The sequence below is a fragment of the Oryx dammah genome, unplaced genomic scaffold (genome assembly GCF_014754425.2).
Source record: "Oryx dammah isolate SB20612 unplaced genomic scaffold, SCBI_Odam_1.1 HiC_scaffold_19, whole genome shotgun sequence".
Classification (NCBI taxonomy): Eukaryota; Metazoa; Chordata; class Mammalia; order Artiodactyla; family Bovidae; genus Oryx; species Oryx dammah.
The window spans coordinates 34697996-34709327 of NW_024070203.1; positions in this window are offsets into that span (position 1 = coordinate 34697996).

An 11332-nucleotide genomic window follows, 5' to 3' on the forward strand; every position below is an offset into this window, starting at 1 on the left:
GATGCCATGATCTTCGTTTTCTGAATGTTGAGCTTTAAGCCAACTTTTTCCCTCTCCTCTTTCACTTTCATCAAGAGGCTCTTTAGTTCTTCTTCACCTCCTGCCATGAGAGTGGTGTCATCTTCAAATCAAGGTTATTGCTATTTCTCCCAGCAATCTTGATTCCAGCTTGTGCTTCATCCAGTCCAGCGTTTCTCATGATGTACTCTGCATAGAAGTTAAATAAGCAGGGTGACAATATATAGCCTTGACGTAATCCTTTTCCTATTCGGAACCAGCCTGTTTGTTGTTCCATGTCCAGTTCTAACTGTTGCTTCCTGACCTGCAAACAGATTTCTCAAGAGGCAGGTCAGGTGGTCTGGTATTCCCATCTCTTTCAGAATTTTCCACAGTTTATTGTGATCCACACAGTCAAAGGTTTTGGCATAGTCAATAAGGCAGAAATAGATGTTTTTCTGGAACTCTCTTGCTTTTTCAATGATCCAGCGGATATTAGCAATTTGATCTCTGGTTCCTCTGCCTTTTCTAAAACCAGCTTGAACATCTGGAAGTTCACGGTTCACATATTGTTGAAGCCTGGCTTGGAGAATTTTGAGTACTACTTTGCTAGCATGTGAGATAAGTGAAATTGTGCAGTAGTTTGAATATTCTTTGGCATTGCCTTTCTTTGGGATTGGAATGAAAACTGACCTTTTCCGGTCCTATGGCCACTGCTGAGTTTTCCAAATTTGCTGGCATATTGAGTGCAGCACTTTCACAGCATCATCTTTTAGGATTTGAAATAGCTCAACTGGAATTCCATCACCTCCACTAGCTTTGTTCTTAGTCATGCTTCCTAAGGCCCACTTGACTTCACATTATAGGATGTCTGGCTCTAGGTGAGTAATCACACCATCGTGATTACCTGGGTTGTGAAGATCTTTTTTTGTATAGTTCTTCTGTGTATTCTAGTCACATCTTCTTAATATCTTCTGTTTCTAGACCTTCTATAACTAACACCCCCAAAAGATGTCCTTTTCATTATAGGGGACTGGAATGCAAAAGTAGGAAGTCAAGAAACACCTGGAGTAACAGGCAAATTTGGCCTTGGAGTACAGAATGAAGCAGGGCAAAGGCTAATAGAGTTCTTCCAAGAGAATGCACTGGTCATAGCAAATATCCTCTTCCAACAACACAAGAGAAGACTCCATACATGGACATCACCAGATGGTCAACACCGAAATCAGATTGATTATATTCTTTGCTGCCAAAGATGAAGAAGCTCTATACAGTCAGCAAAAACAAGACTGGGAGCAGACTGTGGCTCAGATCATGAACTCCTTATTGCCAAATTCAGACTTAAATTGAAGAAAGTAGGGAAAACCACTAGACCATTCAGCTATGACCTAAGTCAAATCCCTAATGATTATACAGTGGAAGTGAGAAATAGATTTCAGGGACTAGATCTGATAGACAGAGTGCCTGATGAACTATGGATGGAGGTTTGCGACATTGTACAGGAGATAGGGAGCAAGATCATCCCCAAGAAAAATAAATGCAAGAAAGCAAAATGGCTGCCTGAGGAGGCCTTACAAATAGCTGTGAAAAGAAGAGAAGCCAAAAGCAAAAGAGAAAAGGAAAGATATACCCAATCGAATGCAGAGTTCCAAAGAATAGCAAGGAGAGATAAGAAAGCCTTCCTTGTTGATCAGTGCAAAGAAATAGAGGAAAACAATAGAATGGGAAAGTCTAGAGATCTCTTCAAGAAAATTAGAGATACCAAGGGAAAATTTCATGCAAAGATGGGCTCAATAAAGGACGGAAATGGTATGGATTTAACAGAAGCAGAAGATATTAAGAAGAGGTGGCAAGAATACACAGAAGAAATGTACCTAAATGGTAAAATGGAAACAAATGCACAATGAGTCCAAATGGGCAAGTAGTCAGATGATTGCATCCTTATGACCTCCTCCCTGCAATGTTCTGGTAACTGTATATATTGCTTCCTGAAGGCTGTCGTAACAATTTACCACAAACTGATTGGCTTAAGATAATAGAAACTTAATTCTCTGATAGTTCTGAGGACAGAAGTCTGAAATCAGTGTTGGCAGGGCTGTACCTCCTCGGAAGATTTAGGGGAGGCAGGTTCGCTTGCCTCTTCCATTTTCTAGTGGCTCCTGCAATCGTTGGCTTGTGGCCATGTCACTCTCCTCTGCCTTTGATCTCACATGACCCTCTCCTCTATGCCTCCTTTCCTTCCTTGATTAGGATTCTCAATCCAATTCTCATTGGATTGAGCATCTGCCTTAATCCAGGGTGATTTAATCCCAGTCTTAAAGACACCTGCTGCTGTTGCTAAGTCGCTTCAGTCGTGTCCGACTCTATGCGACCCCACAGACAGCAGCCCACCAGGCTCTCCCATCCCTGGGATTCTCCAGGCAAGAACACTGGAGTGGGGTGCCATTGCCTTCTCTGATGCATGAAAGTGAAAAGTGAACGTGAAGTCGCTCAGTCCTGTCCAACTCTTAGCGACCCCATGGACTGCAGCCTACCAGGCTCCTCCGTCCATGGGATTTTCCAGGCAAGAGTACTGGAGTGGGGTGTCATTGCCTTCTCCACTTAAAGACACCTACAAAGACCCTATTTCCAAATAAGGTCATATTCCAAGGTTCCAAGTGGATTTTGAGGGGATGCTATCCAAGCCACTACTGCTTAGGGGAGTCTCTCAAAAGGCATGGCTCACGGAGGATCCTGTTCACAGGAGAGGTGTGCTGCCTGCCACTGCACCTTCAGCCCCAGCCTTCTCACCAGGCTGGCCTGTGTTCCCTGCCAGCACACCTGAGCTGTGGGGTCAGTCCCCTGGACACCTGCGCTTTGCTGTGTTCCCCACCAGAGTCTCCTCTGCTCTGCCCTGAAGGCACCTGCACACACTGCCACCTAGTACCATTGTTTCAGCTTGCAAAGGTGTCTCAGCCTGCATCTGTCCTGGAGCGGCGGCGTGCAGCCTTTGCTGAAGTTCTGCTGTGTTTGTCTCATCCTCTGTACCAGGCTCATCCTGGACTGGTTGTGCCATGGTGGGCTGACCTTTTGTGAAGTTTGTAAGTTGATCTCTTTATTAGGACATTTTTGTTCTTTCTACTTTTCCTCCTCCTTCGCCCTTTCCAAATTCCAGCTGATCTCTCACCAAAAGTTTGCCTCCCTTCTTCCTTATTTCCTCTCCCTTGTCTTACATGAACCCTATTAGCCTCTACATCCCTGAAGCCCTCTATCTAAACACATCAGTGATGTATCTGCATCAAGGAGAAGGAAGACTCCAAGTTTTGAAATAAAATTCGAATAAAGAATCCTTGCCTTCAGCTTCTAACGGTCTTGAATGTGGGAGGATCTCCCGCAATATCTTTATAAGGCTCTCATTTGTTGTTCTAAGTTGTTAAATTTATTGGCATAAAGTTGTTCATATCACCCCTCACCATCCACATGCATGTGTTCAGCTCTGTGACATTTATCACCTGGGTGGGTTCATGTAGCCACCTCCATGATCAAGATACAGAAGTTTCATCACCAAAGGGTCTTTTTCTAGCCACCACTGCCATCCTTAACCCCTGGCAACTACTCTTCTCACCTCCATTTTTAAATGTGATCATTTGAAAAATGTTGTGTAAAGAAAATTCCCATAGCATGCATTCTCTTGGGACTGTTTTTTTTTTTTTTTTTTTTTTTACTCAACAGTAATTCTCTGGAGACTCACCCAAGTTGTTCCCCATGTTATTAGTTTATGTCTTTTAATTGCTGACAGGCATTCCACTATGTGGAAATGCCCTGGTTTGGTTAGCCATCTACCAATTGAAAGACATCTGGATTGTTTCCAGTTTGGGGCTATTATGAATAAAACTTCCATGAAGATGCCTTTTTGTGTGAAGATAAATTTTTGCTTCTCTGGGACAAATACCCAGATGATAATTGCTGGGCCATATGTAGTTGCATGTATTATTATCCTTTTAATGTCTGTAAACATTGAAGTTGAAGTGATGCCCCTCTTTCACACCTGATAGGGGTATTTTTATACCCCCTTTTTCCCTCTTTTTAATGAACAGTTTGCTTTTAAATTTATTGATTTTCTTAATCTTCCCAAAGTACTGATTTTTTTTCAATTTTTCAATAAACTTAACTTTAAAATAGTTTCAGATTTACAGAAAAGTTAGAGATGGCACTGAGAGTTCCTGCATGTACCTCTCACTCTGTTTTCCTTCTTATTAACATCTTACATTAGCGAGTTTATGTTCATTGCAACTAAGAAACCAAGACTGATGTATTACTACTAAGCAAAGTCTGGATTTTATTCCAATTACACTTGTGCATTCCTAATGTCTATTCTAGGATCCCATTTAGGATTCCATATCACATTTATTTATTTTTATGGGAAACATTTCTATTTTAATTGAAGTATAGTTAGTTTACAATGTTGTGTTAATTTCTGCTGTCTAGCAAACTCACTCAGTTATTCATATATTCTTTCTCATATTCTTTTCCATTATGGTTTATCCCAGGATATAGAATATATTTCCTTGTGCTATACAGGAGGACCTTGTTGCTTACCCATCATATAGATACTAGTTTTCTACATCACATTCAGTTATTGAGTCTCCTTAGGCGACTCTTGGCTGTGGCAGTTTCTCACTTGACTTGTTTTTGATGACCTTGACAGTTTGGGGAAGAATTGGTCAGGTATTTTGTAGAATGCCTTTCAGTTGGGATTTGTGTGATGTTTTCCTGAAAGGAAACTTCAGAGGTTTGGTGGGAAGAAGACCACAGAGAAGTCCTCCTCCCATCTTATCGGAGTATCTGCTTTGGCCATGACGTTTCTGCTGATGTTGACTTAGATCACCCAGCCACAGGATGTTTCTAGGTTTTTCTGCTACAAAATACTCTCCTTCTCTTCCCGTTCTCTATTATTTGACAGCAAGTCACTAAGTGTAGGACTTCCCTGATGGCTCAGTGGGTAAAGAATACGCCTGCAACGAGGAGACATGGGAAACACAGGTTTGATCCCTGGGTCAGAAAGATCCCCTGGAGGACAAAATGGCAACCCACTCCAGTATTCTTGTCTGAAAAGTCCCAAGGATAGAGGATCCTAGTGGAGTACAGTCTAAAAAGGGTTGCAAAGAGTTAGGCAGGACTAAGCAAGCACTAAGTACAGGTCACAATCAGCGGAGGGGGAGGGGAGGAGTTGAGCTCCTTCTGAAGGGGCTCCTATACTTTTACATTCTCCTGGTTTTCCCTCAAGCACCAGCATGTAATACAAATAAAACTTTTTCTTATTCAATAGTACTGTGTTGGGTTTTTTTTGTTTGTTTGTTTTTTAAATTTCATTTCAGTGCTAGTAAGGAAATAATGTGTTTTCTGCTTTTTTTGTTGCGAATGTACATTCCAACTATGTCAGGGTCAAACAGGTTTTTATTCGTTGGCTTGGGGACTTAATCACCATTTACCATTTTGTTCTTATGGAAAAATGTTTTAAGACCTAAATGACTCACTAACATACTTCAGAAACAGAACACACTTCCCCGTCAGAGGTTATTGTAAAATATAGAAAGAAACCCAGGGCCCCTCTCTTTCTTTCTGCATCAGATCTAAGCCTGTGTCCTAAGCTTTGGAGATACTTCATTCCAAACCCTAAATTGCATCCCATTCTATTTCTTTTACTCAGCCCGGGTTGCTATGCCAATTTGAAAATTAAAATATTTAGGCAATTCAACCCTCTAAATTCCTCTCACCATTCTTGGTAATTGTATCCCTCAGCACTTATCTGGTCCTTCCTCAACTGACTTCTAATATTTAAATTCCTTAGTGTTGCTTTAAATTTTGTATAAAGGTCCATTTTTGTTGATATTTTTTAGCATTTCAGAAGTCTCTATGCTTTTGCAGTTCCAGCCTTTTGAAAGCCACTGTTGTAGTTCTAGTGTCTGAACAGGTGCAGACAGCTTGTCTGGGAAACTTGTTCCAGAAGTGAAGTGAATGAAGTGTCCCAGAGTATTTATCAAATTCCTGCTAATATGTCAGACACAGCGTTTGGCTCTGGGCACAGAGTATATGTGGTGTACTGGTGGACCATCACAAGGCACCAAGGGTCTTGTACAAAATTCCTTACCTCTCTGTTCTGTTACCAGAATGAAAGTGAAAGTGAAAGTTGCTCAGTCATGTCCGACTCTTTGCGACCCCATGGATCGCAAAAGTATTCACGGAATACTCCAGGCCAGAATACTGGAGTGAGTAGCCTTTCCCTTCTCCAGGGGATCTTCCCAACCCAGGGATTGAACCCAGATCTTCCACATTGCAGGCGGATTCTTTACCAGCTGAGCCACAAGGGAAGCCCAAATGGTCACTCTGAAATGGAAAATTAATCATGTCTTTTATTTTAAATGCTTCAGGAGACTTTATAGTTTTGGGGAAAAAAACCATATTTTATATATATATATATATATATATATATAACAGATAATAAGGACCTACTGTATAGCACAGGGGACTCTTCTTAATACTCTGTAATGACTTATATGGGAAAAGAATCTCCATCTTGGAGAAATAAACATGAGAATCATTGGCATATGGGTGGCATTGTAAAACAAAAGATTTCACGAAGTGATTGAGGGAGCAAGAGTACACAGAGGAAGATTAGAGAACTGAAACTATATAAAGACAGAGGAAATGATAAAGAATTAGCAAAGGACTCAGAATTAGCTGAGACTGCTTGGAGAGCTCGGAAAGAAAGGAAGAATGTATGGTGTAGTGAAAGCCAAGAGAAGGACACATTTCAATGAGCAGGGAGTGATCAACTAGGGCAAATGCTGCTGAAGTGTTCAGGTAAGATGCCGGCTGAGATGTTTAGTGAAGTGGGAAAAGGTGGCCTCCGACTTGGTGAGAGCAGTTTCAGTGGGTGGTTGTTGGTTTATTTGAGTGCATTCAAGAGGACCGGTGAACAGGAATTGAAGAAAGCCAGGTTAGGCAACTTGAGAAGTTTGTCGTAAACGTTTTCAAAGACATGCAGTGGTAGCTAGAAAGGGAACTGGAGTCAAAGGAAATGTTTTTGTTCTGTTTTAGTGATTTTGGCTGGCTTTGTTTCTTAACTAGTGAAATAAGAAACACTAGTTTCTTAACTAGTGTTTGAATGGAATGGGGATAATCCAGAAGAGAGGGAAAACTGATGATCATGGAAATTAGTGTTGAATAGTGCTCTTGAGCAATGAGGGGACAGGAGCTGGTGAATAAGGGAAGGGATCCCCTTGGGGAGGCAAGGACAGATGCTGGCTGGTGGTCAGGGGAAGTGCTGGGAGCTTCGGGGGCTCTATTCTGTTGTCAACTTATTGTTCTCAGTGACTTGGGAAGCAGAGTCATTCGCTGAGAGTAAGGATGCAGGAGGTGTTAAAAGTTTGAGAAGGGAAAAGAAGAAAAGAAACAATAATTTGAAAGTGTAGGACAGGGACTTCCCTGGTGGCCCTGTGGTTAAGAATCTGTTTTCCAACACAGGAGATGTGGGTTTGATACCGGTTCGGGGAACTAAGATCCCATATGCTGGGGAGCAACTAAGCCCACATGCCACTGTTAGAAAAGTCCTTGTGTCACAACAAAGACCCGGTGCAGCCAAAAAAAAATCATGTAGGACACCAATGGACTGGGAGGACCCCAGGTGATCGCTGAGCAGCCCTAGGCTTCCTTCAGGTTCACGGGCTTACATCTGTGGGGCTGGTCAGCATGGACACCCTTTCTCTAGACACAGCCAGTTGCACAGGCTTAGACCTGAAGTCAGAGCAGGGCTGAAACCACATTGATGTTGAGCAACAATAGAAATGGGGATGTGTTCCAGAAACTGGGGATTGACCATGAGATTTAAGCTGGGAAAGGAGAAAGGTGAGAGTGTGAAGGGGTTAAGGGACATGAAAGCCTGGCAGAATTGAGTCCATGGGCACTGAGGGGACTGAGCTGACCATTTACGAGAAATCAGTCAGAGCAGAATGCTTGAAATTGAGATTATGAAGCTGTTGAGTGATGGCGTGGTTTAGGTTATAACAACAAGGGAAGGATGGAAGACAAGATCACTGAAGGAGAGGGGATCAGCATTGACAGGCCAGGGATCTGTATTAAAAATCATCTGATTCTGATGCAGGGGGTCCAACAGCTGTGCTCTGAAGAAAGCTTATTTGAGGGAAAGTTGACTAGCTCAATGTAAAGTTTTGGAATTAAACCAGAAAACATGAAGGGGTGGAAGAAATGTGAAAAATATTAACTGAACTTTGTGGATTGTGAGTGCAGGACATGGTGTCAAAGAGTTAGCCTGCACCATTTTGTTTACTCCCGGCAACAACACTGGATGCTAGAGATTGTGATCAGCCCTAGATTACAAATGATGAACCTGAGGGCCAGGGTGGAGTGGGGAGTTAAATAATATGACTCAGGACACCTCTGAGTCTAAATTCTGAGCTTCTGACCCATATATCTATGTGCCTCGGCAGATCCAGTGATGACAATACAGCAGGTGATTTTAGAAACCTCACCCTGAGATGTGAGTAATAGGAGGTAAGAGATTCTTAAGAACACTATTGTGTGCAAAGCGCAGTAATATGCATTATTTCATCCAGTCCTCATATTAATCCTGTTTATTGATGATTTGCCCAGATTGTGAGGCCAATAAGGGGAAGAACCTCCTACTCTGACCTCCAACTCATGTACTCTTCCCATTGACTTCCACCACTTTCCAGAGATGGTTCAGACAGAAGCTTAAGAAAAAATCTAAATGGTTTTGAATAAATATACTAATAAGGAAAGTATTACTAGTTGTTTCTTTTTTAGAACCTAACAGGATAAGTCTCCTAATTTCTGTTTCCATGGGAACATTAATACAGAATGCAGCATTCTTTCTGTTTGGAAAGTTTTTTTTTTCCCTGTAAATCCATGCATTCATTCAGCTCATGTTTATTGAGTGAATCGTCTGTGCAGGCGCTGTGCTATAGGCAGAGAATACAACTGAATAAGAAACATCCCTTCTCTAGAGGAAGCTTGAGGCAGGTCCAGACCTCCAAACATCAGCTGGCTTTTCATACCTGGTACAATGTAAGGCCTTGCACTTGACCTAGAATATACCTTATCGCTCAGGACTCAGTTACCTAAGAGATCATTCCTCTCCCCAGTGCTTTGGCACAAGGATCAGCTGTAGTGCCTTGGAGATGAACTCTTAAGATTTGGACCTTGGGGGAAAAGAACTGGGGTGTTTTCAAAAAATAAATAAATAAAAGGGATGGTCCTACTTCAAGAGGGTCTAATTTTTTAAAAAATATTTACTTGTTTGGCTACCCTAGATTTTAGTTGCCACAGGCAGGTTCTTTGTGGTGTGGGGTCTTTTATTTTTTAATTTTTTTAGTTGCAGCATGCAAACTCTTAGTTGAGGCGGGTGGGATCTCATTCCCTGAACCTTGAACTGGGAGCATGGAGTCTTAGCTACTGGACCACCAGGAAGTCTCCAAGAGGGCCCAGTTTTAAAGTTAGATTTAAAACATACCCTTTGCTTGGCCATCTACCTGGCTCTGTGGTCCTGCATTGACCCTCATTCCCCATCTGGCCACGCCTTGTGATAGAAATACTGGATTTGTACATGCCAGGTAATGTTTACCGGCTCTTGGGTCCAACACCCTCCTGCCAGACTGTCAGGCAGAGTTCACCATAACAGGGCCCAGGGCAGGCACCAGTCTATAAGAACAAAGGGCGAAGGTGGCAAATCCCACTTTGATCAGGTTGGTGCTCAAACAGCAGATAACTGTAGCAGGAGAGGTCTGGGGCGGCTATTTCTACTTGCAGAGAAATGTGTGCACATCTCCCTCATAATGCTACCAATTAAGAATGGCGCACATACTAGTTCAGACAGCCTGGTGTCTGCAAGTTAGCGCGAGGGTGTGAGGTTTTGCCTCCAGATTTAGAAGACCATGCTGGTGCTCTTCGTGGCGGGGTAACACGTGTTGCCTCACTTCCCTCTGGGCTTAAAACATGAGTCACAGTATAATTTAAGAATTACAGTCCCCTTCTCTTACGTTCACAAAAGTTAAGTGAAACAAATCAGACTAAGTTTTCTTATCAAAAAAAAAAAGAGGCGCGGAACCCTATATCGACTGCATTTCCAAGAGTCTTTTTCAATTTTCCTATTCTCTATATCTGTTGCTATAATAACTTGGTGATCACAGATTTAATTTATTCTAGTCATTTCTGGCGTGGCGGGACTACACAAGCCTGAAACTCCTGTCGCTTTAAGAGCAGGTAATTCTCCACTGGACCGGGGAGGTGGCGTCAGCTCCGGGCTCCGCCACTCCTCTCCCGCGGGCCGGGACCGTTATCCACGGCTGCCGCCCCGCCCCTCCGCCCGCGGAGCCCCGAGCCGCCGCCAGGGGTGCGGCGCTTCCCACCTACAGGAGGACGCGGCCGTGGGCTGCCGCCTGGCCCTCCGGTTCGCCGCTCCTCCAGGCTTGATCGCTTCCCGGCCGAGGAGGGAGCGCGGAGGTATCGGCCGGGCGGCGCCGGCTTGGGCGGCGGAGGGCATCCGAGCCGCCGCCTCCTCTTCCCGAGCCTGGGCGCCTGGCCTCCCCGGAGAAGCCGGAGCCATCTGGCCACGCGCTCCTTCCCCGAGGGCGCGGGCTCGGGGCTCCCCGAGGACCCGCCGGTCCTCCGCGCCTTCGCCGGCTCTCCGGGGCCGGGCACACCCACTGCCGTTGTCGGCTCTCGGGGCCTTGGTATCCGAATCGAGCCCAGTCTCCCAACCCTCGTCGGCCCCGGCTGCACACCTAGCCCTTCTCCAGATCTCCGTAGCTCAGAACCGAACACAAAGAGCCCCGCGCCGTGCCACACCCGCCGTCCCCACTCTCCGCAGACCTCCGCGCGGGCTGCACGCGGGGACCCCTCCTCTCTCCGCGCCCTCCCGCCGCTCCCCGGGGTCGGTCAAACCCACCCCGCGTTCTCCGCAATCCCGTGAGCCGGGATCCTCGACCGTCTCTCTCCATCAATCCTCCGGGCCCCGGGGACTCGCCACCCCCATCCCGATCCCGCCGCGCTTCCCGGCCGCGGCCCCTCCTCCGGGGCCCTCCTCCTCCCTCGCCCCTCCCGAGCAGCCGGGGCGGGAGCGGCAGCAGCTGGAAGAGAAGGATGAGGTCATCCTCTCGCTCGGAGTCAGCTGGTGGAGGCGAGGAAGCGGGAGGAGGGAGCGCGCGCGAGGGGAGGAGAGGAATGTGCAGGTCCGAGGAGCGCCGCGGCGGCCGCTGCTGCTCCTGCTGCTGGCGGCGGCGGCGGCTCGGGCGGCAGCCGCGGGGCCGGGACGGCG